The following is a 14,861-nucleotide window of genomic DNA, read 5'->3' as shown; positions in this document are numbered from 1 at the left end:
AAATTCAGCGGGAACATTTCTGGAGCTCAGGTTTGTCAGGGTCAGTGGGGTCTCAAACACAGAGCTGCTGTTGTGGAACTCATCACTTCTGGTGGCTGCAGGCCAGCCTGAAACTCACCCATTTGCAACATTGGTGGATGCTTTTCAAACACACACGATAGTGTAATAATACTGAGATACCCCCTCCCTGCAATGCCCCCCTCACACTTCGCGGGGAGCTGTGCCACAGGAGGAACAGCTGGGGACTCAATAGATCGTGCACATTCCTCCGTCAGATCAAGGCCCCAGCACAGCTCTCTGTTGCAAAGCTTGGCGCTGGAGATTCAGGTATGGAACCTATCGCGCAAAGCAGAGTTAGTGACTCAACAAGGGGTGCTTTTCCCATGGCAGCAGTGAGGAGCCAATGCCAGGGGATGAGCGAGGGTTTGAGCATTGGCCTGCTAAACCCAGGGTTGTGAGTTCAATCCCTGAGGGGGCCATTTAGGGATCTGGGGCAAAAACTGGGGATTGGTCCTGCTTCAAGCAGGGGGTTGGACTAGATGACCTCCTGAGGTCCCTTCCAACCCTCACCTTCTGTGATTCTGATGCAAAGTGCTGCAGGATTGGCAGTCATGTCGGGGGAATTGTAGGGGGTCTTCGTACTAAGAGCCTGTGGCATAGGCAGTCACCACTAGTGGTCATTCAATTGAGTATAATGGAGTGTAATTTAGCCTCTACCATTCTGCCCTACCAACTCAGGGCAGCATGGTAGAAGCTAAATTACACGCATGGGGCAGCAACAGCAAATTTACATATCCAGCATGCAGTGCGCAGAGCTGATTCCCCTGGCAGAATCTGATGTTTACAGAAGAAAAAAATCCAGTTTTTCTTACGCCTAGAGGAAAAGGTCCCTGTAATTTCAGTTTCCTGAGAACAGCCGAGAGCAGAGGATCATGCTGACAGAAAGGTTATTGCCCCTGCTCGGGCACTGGTTCTGAAATCCATTCTTTTCCTTGGGGTTTGTTCAAATCTTTCTCTTTTCTTAGGGAAAGTCCATAGATCTAGTCCCACTCTGCTACAGCCTGGATACTGCTGAGGTTGCTTCTGGATGGAAGAAAACAGAGCCGAGAGTGTTCTTTACAACACATCCCTGAAGAAACAGTACTCCTTTGTGCAGATAACAGAATTGAGCAAACTCAGCAATGCTAAATGGGCTGAACTTTTAACATTTGCACTGAAAGCTCCTTTCTGAGGGATTGCAGAGCCACCCACAGTGATGGCAAAATGGACACATTGTAGCGCGTGAATTGTATTCTTTTGGCTTGTTGCCATGAGAGACAAACTTTACTGCCAGGCCGATAAACCGAATCTGGATTTTTACTTTCTGCAAACATCATGTTCTCCCAGGCAAAGATCTGGGTGTTTACAATGCGCCCTGCATATGCAAATACACAGCTGCTGGCGGAAGCCTCTGTAATCCCTTGTATGTCACCGCCCTTGCAGGATAGACACAAAAAGTTGGGCTAGCATTGCTGTGTCATAAAGATTGTGATGAATCATGCTAGTGTAACCCTTCTGACAGGCGGCGCCAACAGCAACAAGGGCCGGGTTCAGTATCTAGGGGTGCCTTTTCAACAATACAACACAAAACTGGCTTGAGCCCCCACCCGGTGACCTGGAACAATTACTCACCACCCCCTGGGTGCCTCTAAGAGGCAGTACTTCCCCTCTCGCAAGCACAGAGTCTGAGTGTAGCAAAACCTTTTAATAAAAGGAGGGAAGTAACTCAGGATTAATTTGGGAAAACACCGCAACTAGGGTTCATAAACACAAATGATGAGCAAAGGACCCACCCCCAAGTAAGTTGGGCAGTGTCCGTTTCCCCTCAGGGTCTTAAATCCAGTAACCCAAAAGTCCCTTCTCTGTACCCCACTCACAGTTGCTGTCCTTGGCCAATGCAGCCCCAGAGTTCAGAGGTCCATCTGCAGAGTTTGTTAGGATATAGATATTCAGGCCTGTCTGCAAAGGCCTGTACTTTAAGAATTTAGGTGTATTCTTATCACTTGGCTAGTTCTAGAGGTATAAAAGAAAGAATCAAAATCACTGTCTGCTGGTGTAAGGGCCTTCTCTTACTGTGACAGTCTGAGGCCCTGTGCTTAGGCTAAGGCCTTTGGCTAAGCAGCAGAGGCAGCCATAAGCTAGGAAGCGAACAGTCACATCCTCACATTCCAAACTAGTCACATTGAAATAAGGTGCTATTGGGCTGTTAGGCACTATCAGGACAGGATTGTATTCCTATCACCTCCAGAGAAAGGGAAGTGCCTAGAAAATGTAAAAGGAAACTTAGTTTGATAGCATCCTGTCTGGCAAGAACTCACTTATCAATAGCTGGGATGTGAAATCCTCACTTCTGTATTGTTTTGTCATTATAGTTCCCCCTTTGCTATTGTTTATCTGTATAATCTCTCTAGTTCTGTGATTATTCCTGTCTGCTGTATAATTAATTTTGCTGGGTGTAAACTAATTAAGGTGGTGGGATATAACTGGTTACATAATCATGTTACAATATGTTAGGATTAGTTAGTTAAATTTCAGGAAAATGATTGGTTAAGGTATAGCTAAGCAGAACTCAAGTTTTACTATATAATCTGTAGTCAATGAGGAAGTGAGTGGGTGTGGGTAAGGGAGATGGGAACAGGGAATGGGGGTGCGGAAATTGGAATCATGTTTTGCTAAAGGGGGAAATTGGAACAGGGAATGGGAGTAAGGAAGTTGGAATCATGTTTGGCTAAGAGTAGGAATGGGAACAGGGACACAGGTGTAAGGCTCTGTGGTGTCAGAGCTAGGAAGGAGGATACTAAGGAAGGAAACTGGAATCATGCTTGCTGGAAGTTCACCCCAATAAACATCGAATTGTTTGCACCTTTGGACTTCGGGTATTGTTGCTCACTGTTCATGCGAGAAGGACCAGGGAAGTAAATGGGTGAAGGAATAAGCCCCCTAACAGAGTTCATCTCCCACCCTGTGTGGAAGGCAGGGGTGGGGTAAAGGAGGCACCTTACACACTGCATTGTAACAGCCAATTGCCATGCCTCTGCAGGGCTCTGCTCTGGCCCTCTCCACCACCTTCTCCACTGGCCACTTACCACACCTCTCCACCAACTGCCCACCCACCAAGATGTCTTCAGGGCCCCCTCCCACACTTAACACAGCTTTCACTGATTTCAGCTGTTAGGGGGAGAGCCTCACTGCTGGTGCACACTGGGAAGTCTTTTGCAATAAAGACACTGTCCCAAAGTAGATCTAATACTTAGACCCAGGTATCAGTGATTTCAGCTCTACAGCCTGTAACAAGACCCTCAACTGAGTCTAAAGCAGCTCTTCTATGACACCATAGAGAGAAAGAGTCAACTAGAATCTACGACCCTTAAACTAAACAAAACATATACCCCCCTTTTTTGGGGGGGGAGGGTGGGATTTGAAACCCATGTCCCCTGCCTAGCAAGAGCTCTTCAGTTGAGGGTGAGTCCCTCCATTGGGATATGCCAGGTACAGTTCTGCTGGCCTCAGTTCACACAATGAGGATAACAACCCCTAGTTACTCCTGCCCCAATAACAAAGAGACTGAGGATCCAACACCAGCCACAACTGATAATTTGGGCAACCAATCCCAACATGATGAACACCTAGGCAGGGTGGGTGTGTGCATGCAAATGAGATCAGCTTCTGAAGTCTTTATCCACAGCTCACCACTAGATGTCAGGGGAGAGCTCATCCAGACTCTGCTTACATAGGTACTTGAATACCTCCATAAGGTGTCCCAAGGGTGGCCAGCCACCTGACGTTCCCGGGGCCAGATGCTTAGATGCAGTATAAGAACTTACATTGTTGTTTGCAGTGTTGCTGCAGCTGTGTTGGTCCCAGGATATGAGAGAGACAAGGGGGGGTGAGGTAATATATTTATTGGACCAACTTCTCTTGGTGAAAGAGACAAACTTTTGAGATACACAGAGCTCTTCCACAGAAGAACATCTTCTTCCTAGTGTAAGAACTTAGACAGGTAGAGGAGAAGAAACTCATTGCTGCAAGGCGTCATTGAGGCTGACAGCATAGCAAGATTTTAAAAAAAGGGGTGGACTTTTTCATGGCTAGCAAGAATATCCAGAGTTACAGCCATGAACACTAAAAGAAAACTCAAGGGGTTTGGATGGGATCTAAACCCTCCTGCTTCAGGGCTTAATTAAGCCAACCTCTCACAATGGGGTCAGGAGGAATTTTCCCAGACCTGATCTTCAGTCCTTTCTTAGGCTATGGAATTTTCACCACCCAAGGGCAGTATTACAGCACTATAACTGCTCCGGGGGGGAGGCCCGAGAGAGACTCCAAGTAGTTTGCTGTGTTGAAAATCCCCTGATTGCCTAAGAGAGGAAGATCCTTGCAGAAGACTCTTTTTCCCCTTTCTTGTGCTGTTAAGCTCTGAGGCTTTTATGCCTCTGACTGAAAGCTAGGGGTGAGCTCCTTTGTATTTTGCTCAGGCCTCTTCCCCCCTCGCTCGTTTTTCTGTCTGGCTCTTTGGCAATGAGCGACACTGCATACAGCTGTCCCTGCACCCCTGATTTAGTAGGAACTCCGTGCATTTTAAAGAGTGGCTCCACTCAGCACATATATCTTCGCACCTCCGTCCCACTCTGGCCGATTAGATGCCAGCGTGATGTCAATGGGGTGACTCCTGATTCATGGCTGTGTAATGCAGAGTCCCATCAGGCCCTCTGCGTCTCTCCTCCCTGGGCTCTTGGTTCTCTATTTGCCTTTAACAGAAGCAATTGTGTGTAATGATGTGCCCAGGCCTGGGGTGCTAGTCACTAGATAGAGGTGCCAACCTCCCCCGGGGAGGATCAGCGAGAGAGGTGTGGATGGCTGGGTTGCCGGAGGAACATGCACTGGAATCAGTTTACTACCCGCTCTGGGATTAGGGAAGTGCCTCTGTAGGTCTCTGAGTGTCATAGCAGGGGGGCAGCAGATGCGAGGGGCTGGAGACGGCACAGGGCACATAGAATCATAGAAGATCAGGGTTGGAAGGGACCCCAGAAGGTCATCTAGTCCAACCCCCTGCTCGAAGCAGGACCAATTCCCAGTTAAATCATCCCAGCCAGGGCTTTGTCAAGCCTGACCTTAAAAACCTCTAAGGAAGGAGATTCTACCACCTCCCTAGGTAACGCATTCCAGTGTTTCACCACCCTCTTAGTGAAAAAGCTTTTCCTAATATCCAACCTAAACCTCCCCCACTGCAACTTGAGACCATTACTCCTCGTTCTGTCATCTCCCACCACTGAGAACAGTCTAGAGCCATCCTCTTTGGAACCCCCTTTCAGGTAGTTGAAAGCAGCTATCAAATCCCCCCTCATTCTTCTCTTCTGCAGGCTAAACAATCCCAGCTCCCTCAGCCTCTCCTCATAAGTCATGTGTTCCAGACCCCTAATCATTTTTGTTGCCCTTCGCTGGACTCTCTCCAATTTATCCACATCCTTCTTGTAGTGTGGGGCCCAAAACTGGACACAGTACTCCAGATGAGGCCTCACCAATGTCGAATAGAGGGGAACAATCACGTCCCTCGATCTGCTCGCTATGCCCCTTCTTATACATCCCAAAATGCCATTGGCCTTCTTGGCAACAAGGGCACACTGCTGACTCATATCCAGCTTCTCGTCCACTGTCACCCCTAGGTCCTTTTCCGCAGAACTGCTGCCTAGCCATTCGGTCCCTAGTCTGTTACATGTCTTGTAACTCCTTGCCTCCCGGGCTGCGCCTGATGAAGGGAGAATGGACCTTGTGCAAAGGGACCTGCTGTCTGAAAGGAGTGCTGTGGCAAGGGGGCTTCAGCAAGGAGCAGGTTTAGATGAGGAATAAAGGTTATTTGAAGCCCCTGTGACCCACATCCCCTCAGCATGGGAGATCTTGGCACACAGCTCCCCTGTGGAGGGGTGTAGCGGAGTGGTCACCCTGTTTCAGCTTAGAAAGGGTTAAAAGCCAGCCCTTGGATGGGGCTGGGGCGGAGAGCCAATCAGAAAAGGCTGGGAGGCAGCCAATCAGGGCCAGGCTGGGCCCTATAAAAGGGCTGCAGGGCCAGAAGGCAGGCAGTCTCTCTCCAGCTTTGGAGAAAGATGGCTGGGCCTGGGTCCCTTGCTAATGATGAGTGGCCATCACAGACTGCAGTTTGCCCCAGAGAAAGGGGGCTAGATGATGACTTGCAGTAGCCACTGAGGCAAGGTGGGCATAGGGGGAGGGGCTTCCCCTGGGAAGGGAGACCTAGAGTGTGGGGGCACTGCTGGGGGGCAGCACCCCAAGAAAAGGGGCAGCGGGGCCTGTAGCAGGGGGTGCTCTGAGGCTGAGGAGCTAATTCCTGAGGCAACCAGCAGGAGGCGCCGTGCCAGTGAGTGAGCGAGCTGCTACGGGGGGGGGGGGTTGTTGCCTGTGGGGATTGAACCTCTGGAACTTAGCACACAAGTCTCTACTTCCAGAGCTGGAAAAAAAGCCAATTTAATTAACCCAGGGTACAGCAGGCTCCTCAGTCTCAATGTATGGCCCAGCCACTGCTAGTGGGGGACAGAGTGTCCCACTGAGTGGGTGGGGGGGGTACACACCGGAAAGGACCTAATGGGGAACAGCTCAGAGCAGGCAGGTGCAATTGGGCTAGGAAGGGTTAAGGAAGAGCTCCCTTTACCCCCCCAAGCCCATAGACAGGTTATTCCATCATTGCCCACTGGGGACGTTTCTTGCACCTTCTTCTGAAACGGCTGGTGCTGGCCGCTGCTGGAGAGACGATATGGGGTTAGAGATGGATCCCGAGGCTGACCCTGTGTGTGCTGGCCGGTGCACGGGCTCGCTAAAGAGAGAGCCCTCTAGTGCGGCCCCAGTATCGGGTAGAGCTGCCCCTAACACGGGTTATCCGCGAGTAGCAGAAGAGACGAACCGGGCACTGCCAGCAGCGTAGGAACACGAATGGCGAGCACGCCAGCTGGAGGCAATCCGCCTGCAATGGGGCTAACACCGGTGCATGTTTCTCCTCTCCAGGACGCTGCAGCAGGGTGGATTTTCCCTTCCCCAGGGCAGACACAACAGACACCGGTTTCCCAGGGATGTTTCTTTACCGTCAGAAGCTTGATTTTTTTAGAACAGGACTAAATAGGTCAGAAAGACAAAGATGCTTTTCCTGCTGTTGGGGACACTGGGGCATGGCCACTAGGTAACTCGAGGGGATGGAAGACCACGAGTGTCGATGAAGCCCCCTCGCACTAGGCCCAGGTGTCCTTGGCCCCCCCTCCTGCCTGGAGGCACTCGCAGCAGCTCTGCATACTAGGCCCAAGTGTCCTTGGCCCCCCCCCCACCTGGAGGCACACACAGCAGTTATGCTGAGAATCTGCAACAGTATGTTGCAGAGTCAGACTGCCTGAAACTAAGCAAGGCCAAACAGGGGAGATATGGAAGAACAATGCTGAATAAAGCAGCTTTATGTATAGTTTAACAAATGATACAGAGAATCAGGAAACTAGCTGGGAACTGGATTGGCTGGCTATATGGATACTTGGGGCAGCTTGCTATTGGATAAGTATGCTGGGAAAAAGGATGTATAAAAGCCTGTGTAACTTCCTGCTCTGTGTGCAGGATTTGAGATTTTATTCTCCCTGTACCTTTTTGCAGCTGCAAATAAACTTTTCTGCTTCTCCACCCCGTTGTGATTATTGGGTGTAGCACACCGGGTAACGAACCAACTCAAGCTGTTGTTCAGCCTCTCGGCACTGGGTGCCGGCAACAGCTTTTGGCGTCCCTGGGTGGGCGACGAGGCTGCAGTTTAGCCTTGCCCGGACCCCTCCTGGAGGTCGAGGATTGCGGTGAGAACCGACGCCCAGCGCGCACCGGTGAGTTCATCGGGGGCCTCGGAGGAGACGCGATTTGATTGACCCCAGAGGGCACAACGGTGCAACGCACTCATATAGTGGAGAAGCTGTTGTGGACGGCGGTGAAGAACCGGTCCCTTAGACATGGGGGAGGAGCAGCTGCAGGCCACGGTGAAGAACCGGTCCCTTGGATAAGGTAGGAACCTTTTAAAATCCGGATTATATGCTCTGTTGGAACCTGGGGACGCCCAGAGTTACCCTGTAGGTATGGGACAGGGACAGAGCTCAGAGGTTAGGGCACGGTGTACGCCCCTAGAGTGCATTCTAGCAAACTGGAAGGTATTTGGTGCGGATCCGATGACTAAGAGCCAATTAAAACGATTCTGTACAGTTGACTGGCCTCAATATCAACTAGAGGACCAGGAGTGGTGGCCACCAGGAGGGTCAATTAATTACAACACGATCCTTCAGTTACTCCTGTTCTGTCAGAGAACAAGGAAATGGAATGAACATATGTACGCAAATTTTTTCTGACTTTATGTACTCGACCAGATATTTTACAGCACTGTAATCTGACTCCGACTGGTTCGGTAGCAGCTAATGTTAGTCCCCAGACCCCCACCCCCACTGTAATGGCAGAGCCGGTGTCCCCTTCGGCCCCCACACCCCCACCGTATAAGGGTAGGATGCCTCGGGTTACAGAGATTGCCCCCTCGGTGGGACTCTATCCTTTGCTTACCGAGACTGTTGTGGCTTGCCCAGGGGCAGACGGACGTCAGGCTACCACTATGCAAGTTTACATCCATGTGCCATTCAATCCAATAGACTTAGCAGCTTTTAAAACACAGGCTGGAGAATTCTCAACGAATGCAAGCAGGTTTATTTCAGTCTTTGAGGGGTGCCTCAGTAGTCACAAGCCGATTGAGACGACTGTAATATCCTCCTGAGAACCCTGTTGTCTGAGGTGGAGAGGGATCAGGTTACAGCTAAGGCAAGGGGAGCGTCAGCATTCAAGCGAAAAAAAGAGAAAGGAATCTATCTGTCAAGTTCCTCTCCAAATAATTGTAAGCGGCTCAGGGCATTTCTGGGTATGGCAGGCTTTTGCAGGATATGGATCCCAGAGTTTGGACTGTGGGCTAAACCCCTGTATGACTGTGTAAAAGGAGCAGATCATGACCCCTTCTATTGGACTCCAGAGGCTGACAGGGCATTTAAAATCCTGAAAAGAAAATTGATGGAAGCCCCAGCTCTGGACCTGCCGGATCTCTCTAAGCCGGTTTCAGTTGTATGTACATGAACGAAGGGGGGTGGCCCTAGGAGTGCTTACACAGCTGTTAGGAGCATGGAGACGTCCCGTGGCTTATTTTTCTAAGCAATTGGATCAGGTTGCAAAGGGTTGGCTGGCATGTTTACGGGCGGTCGCAGCTACTGCCCTATTGCTTGAGGAAGCCGAGAAGCTAACATTGGGAGGGGTTATGCAAATCTATACTCCCCATATGGTCCGAGCCTTATTGGATGCAAAGGGAGGGCTTTGGCTGACCCAGGCTCGGATTGCTCGGTACCAGGCTAAGCTGTTAGAGAACTCTGAAGTCACCCTACAGCCTTGCCCCTCCCTTAACCCAGCCACCCTCTTGCCAGAAACAGAGGAACAGAAACATGACTGTTTAGAGATCATAGATGTCCAGTACTCCAGCCGTCCGGATTTAAAGGATGTACCTCTCCCAAATGCAGATTATGAGTGGTACACTGATGGTAGCAGTACTGTAATAGATGAGCAAAGGAGGGCGGGTTATGCTGTTGTGACCCTCCATGACACTGTGGAAGCTGAAGGTTTGCCTGCTGGGACCTCTGCCCAGCTTGCCGAACTAATAGCCCTGACCCGTGCACTTGAACTGTCAAAAGGAAAGCGGGTCAACATTTTTACTGATTCAAAGTATGCTTTTGGTGTGCTGCATGCTCATGCTGGCCTATGGAAGCAAAGGGGAATGCTGACAGCCCAAGGCTCCCCAGTCAAGTATGGGCCCCAAATCCTCCGGCTCCTAGAAGCCGTACAACTCCCCTCGGAAGTGGCGGTGGTACCCTGTAAAGCCCATCAGAGGGAGGATCAAGATGTGGCCAGAGGTAACGCCCGGGCAGATAGAGAGGCTAAGCATGCTGCCACCCTGCCATCCCCTCAGGCTGAGAACGCCCATATGCATGCCCTTATCCCATCAGGAGGGGAGCTTCCAACCCCTCAGTACTCTGGGGAGGAGAAACAGCTAACCGACAAACTCAGTCTCCGGGAAAAGGAGGGATGGCTCCATTCCCCAGAAGGGAAGGTCCTCTTACCAAAGGGCCCAATCCGGCCAGTGCTGCAGAAACTACATCAAACCACTCATGCTGGCAGGGAAGCACTTATCCAGCTAATGGGAAAATACTTTATCACTTCCGGACTCCGACCCCTGGCTGCCCAGGTACAAGCGGACTGCTTAGTCTGCCAAAAGAATAACCCCCGACCGGGACATCCTGTGCCACCAGCTGCCCTAGAACCCACTCCGGGCCCCGGACAAGTGTGGCAAATAGACTTTACTGAGTTTCCCCGGACCCAAGGGTTCAAATATCTCCTCGTCATAGTGGATCGGTTCAGCGGATGGCCAGAAGCCTTCCCATGCCGTAACTGCACTGCCAGGACAGTGGCCCTCAAGTTTGTTAAGGAGCTCGTTCCTCGCTTTGGACTTCCCCTGTGGATGGAATCTGACAACGGGACACACTTCACGTCAAAAATCATCCAAAGCATCTCACATGCCTTACAGATCCCCTGGAAACTCCATACGCCCTGGAGACCGCAAGCCAGTGGGGTAGTGGAGCGGACCAATCAGACCCTTAAACGGCATCTCTCAAAAGTGTGCCAAGAAGCCTCACTGCGATGGCCTGATGCTTTGCCCCTCGTCATACTCCGTATCCGCGTTCTCCCAAAGGGTAGATTAGGGCTCAGTCCCTTTGAAATTATGTTTGGAAGGGCATGGCCCATGAATGGCACCCCGGTTCTGTCAGGGAAATGGGAGTTGGGTAATGGTTTTTGTCACAGTATATTTGTTCCCTGTCTGCTGTTCTCTTGTCTCTTCACAGGTATACCAAGGATTCCCAGCCTCTCCCCTTGGACACTCCCGTCCACTCCTTACAGCCCAGTGACTCTGTACTTGTTCGCACCTGGAAAGACGAGCCTCTCCAGGAAAAGTGGAAAGGACCCTATAGCGTCCTGCTGATCTCCCATACAGCGGCAAAGATCGAGGGACACAAGAACTGGATCCATCACTCTCGTCTGAAGGCAGTAACCGCCCCCTCGTCAGCAGGACAGTGGACCGTCCAACCTGCTGACTCCTCATCTAGTGACGATCTCAGGCTAAAACTACTGTTTAAAAGACACAAATAACGGGCACTTTAATGCTAAAATGGGCCCACCCAGGTACTGAAGACCCTGGGTTGGGAAGACGCTGGTCATAATTAATTGGGTAATATAGTTATTCTCTGTATTGGTATTTCCAAACTGTGCATATCGGGAGCATAACTCCTTTGTTTTGCTTGCGCACCATGTTGCTAATTTAACAAACCAGACTGATTGCTGGGTGTGTGCTCCGGCTCCACTGTCCCCCAAAACGGGAATGCCCCTTGACATGCTGCCCTTGACCCTAGCAGAATTAGCCACCACCAAAGAGCAGGAAAGAACGGACTCGCCGTTCTGGAATAAGACCTCTTTACAGCAGGCCACCTGTCAGGACCAGGAGTATTCAGTTGCCGTACGCACTGAGGAAGTATTATGTTTTACCCGAAACCAATCTGATCACTATGGGCATCCTGTGGGAAAGAGCTCCTGTGTTATTACACAGTGGGCTGATGGGTATTAAATAAAGACCAACAGGGGAGGCCAACAGTGTGGGTGTAATGGTTCCTCCCCTTTTAGGGAAACACTTACAAATAATCTTACCACAAAAAAGGGGTTTGGAAATGTAACTTGCCGTCCAGTTAATATCTCCAATGTAGCAAGCCAATGGTGGGTTTGTAGTGGTCCCTATGGCGAGTGTAATTTGAATGGTACAATTAGAAATGCCCCCACTTGTACCCAGTCAGGAGGATGGGATGCCCCCCTAGGGGCATATGAACTGTTTGGAAAAGCAGTCTTAAATATCCCAGGAATCCCCTTAAGAAACAGTCCTTACTGGGCCCTACAGGGTCACTATTTTGTATGTGGCCGAAAGGCTTACAAGGTGCTGCCAGCCAACTGGACAGGTAGCTGTTATATAGCTCATGGAGTTCCTCATCTTTCCATAACTGCCACACTGCCCAAAGGAAAGATTAAAAATGCCCGAGACACCTCTGTTGAGTCACGAGAAAAGACCCTGCGGCGACTGACTAAGGCATTGGAGGGCAATATGAAGAATCCCCTCACAACCGAGAAGCTTGTAGGGTGCTCTGTACTGGGAATAGCGCCACTGGTTTCCGGGCTAGCCATGGCAGGCATAGGCCGCTATACTGTAAGGCTGCAGATGGTATTTGAGAAAGTGGCCTTAGAGTTAGAGGACTCGGTTAGTAATTTAGGGTCAGCAGTAAAAACTTTAAATAAAAAGGTACAGCAGCTCAGGACGTTTTCCCTCCAAAACAGGCTGGCTTTGGACTATCTCTTGGCATCCCAAGCAGGGGTTTGTGCCCTCGTCGGGCCCCGATGTTGTGTGTATGTAAATGATAGCAGTTATGAAATCTATAAAAAGGTGGTACAGGCTGAGGCCCATGCCCGAGCCGGAGCACAGGTTGCCTATACTGCCCCAGAGAACAATTGGTTGCAAACCTTGTTTTCAGGCTGGGGTTTGTCGTCTTGGCTTGGTGGTTTATTTAGCCTGCTATTGAAAATTCTCTTTCCTGTATTGCTTGTATTACTGGTATTATGCTGTGCAGTATCATGTGTCAGGGCCCTTTTGCAAAAGTTAATAAGTCCTTCTCTTCAGGGCTATCACAAAGTGCTTATGCAAAGTCATATAGTAAAAAATAAGTAGCCCAAGTGAGAAAACTCAGAGCCAAGGCTGTTGAGTGTTCTCAAAGGGGGGAGTTGTTGGGGACACTGGGGCATGGCCACTAGGTAACTCGAGGGGATGGAATACCATGAGTGTCGATGAAGCCCCCTCGCACTAGGCCCAGGTGTCCTTGGCCCCCCCTCCTGCCTGGAGGCACTCGCAGCAGTGGATAAAGGATGTATAAAAACCTGTGTAACTTCCTGCTCTGTGTGCAGGATTTGAGATTTTATTCTCCCTGTACCTTTTTGCAGCTGCAAATAAACTTTTCTGCTTCTCCACCCCGTTGTGATTATTGGTTGTAGCACACCAGGTAACGAACCAACTCAAGCTGTTGTTCAGCCTCTCGGCACTGGGTGCCGGCAACACTGCCCTGCTCCAGCGAGGGATTTCTGCCAGAGACGGCCTGGCTGCGTATGAATCAAAGCACAATGCGGCTGGAAGATGTGAGGACGGAGCTGAGGTCTAATGGTTTGCTTTGCACAGTTATTTTTAAATACACTGTCACTCCCTTGCTAGACACCCTCAGTCCCTGCAGGAAAGTCCTCTGTCCTGATTCTCTTCTGCAGCCTGCTTCTTCTTTTCCTGTTGCATGCAGTGTTACTGCCTCTTGGACCATCTCATGCTGGAACATGGGATGCTGGCTGCCATGGAGAGCTGATATACATATTCGCCAGCTGAGAGGAGACGCCACTATTTGGGTGCTGAGGGTGTCCTCAGAGGGTGAAAGGCCCATGGCTTTAAGAGCCAGCAGGTGCTGTGAGAGCAACAGCCACCTCCTGGATAAACGTGGCTGGGTTTGAGGGAGTCTGCCATTTGGGTCAAGTATGAGAGCTGCTGGTACTTGGCTGAGTCCTTGCTCGGTAGGGACGCTACTGGGTGACCGGCCTGGCTTACGGGCAGGTATTGAATAAGTTTGGCTCAGGTGGCGAATGGTGTGGCCGGACTGTTTACCAAGAACTCAGAATATTGGAAGTGGTGTTTCGCTCGCAGAATGTTTGTGGGAAAACGAATGATTGGTTCTCATTTGCACTACCCTAGCGCATAGGAGCCCCAGCCGTGGGCAGGACTCCACTGTGCTGGGCAGACACAGGACAAAGAGACAGACCATGGCCCAAATTTCTCAGCTGATGTTGTGATTAAACAAAATTCACTAGGGGTGGAAAGAGCAGTGATTTAGCAGCCATTTCAATTAAGGCCCATCTGTTAAACAACAGAACTATGACAGTGACAGCAACAGCATCCCGGGGAGGAAAAGGTGTATCACGTCCTAAAAATTCCTTCATCCTGGTGGCCTAGAACCTTCTAACGCCACAGACTGCTCCTGCTAAGACCCCCTCCCCCCCTTAACTGGCCACACTCTGCCCTTGCTAATTGGGTGAGTGAAACTATAATCAGTAAAAAGAACAGGAGGACTTGTGGCACCTTAGAGACTAACCAATTTATTTGAGCATGAGCTTTCGTGAGCTACAGCTCACTTCATCGGATGCATAAAGTGGAAAATATTGTATAAATTGGTTCGTCTCTAAGGTGCCACAAGTCCTCCTTTTCTTTTTGCGAATACAGACTAACACGGCTGTTACTCTGAAACCTATAGTCAGTAAGCGGGAGCAATGCTCTGTGACACCATGTAACTAAGAACTCAGTAAGTACAAGTGGCCCATAGGCTAAAATTTGTTCATATAAAAACGTTTGGTGCAGTTGTTGGAGAGGAATGAGGGTCTGTTTCACCAAGTGGTGAAGGGGTGAAAAGCCAGCTCCGTTGGTGTCTGGTTAGTAGGGTGGTCAAATAGCAAGTGTGACAAATCAGGACGGAGGGGTGTGTGTGTGTGTGGGGGGGGGGTAATAGCCGCCTATATAAGAAAAAGCCCCAAATATTGGGACTATCCCTATAAAATCGGGACATCTGGTCACCCTACTGGTTAGCTGAGTTTTGGCTGGAAAG

Source organism: Lepidochelys kempii, chromosome 21 (genome assembly GCF_965140265.1).
Source record: "Lepidochelys kempii isolate rLepKem1 chromosome 21, rLepKem1.hap2, whole genome shotgun sequence".
NCBI lineage: Eukaryota > Metazoa > Chordata > Testudines > Cheloniidae > Lepidochelys > Lepidochelys kempii.
The sequence above is the reverse complement of the archived record's forward strand: the minus strand, read 5'-3'. Positions refer to the sequence as shown.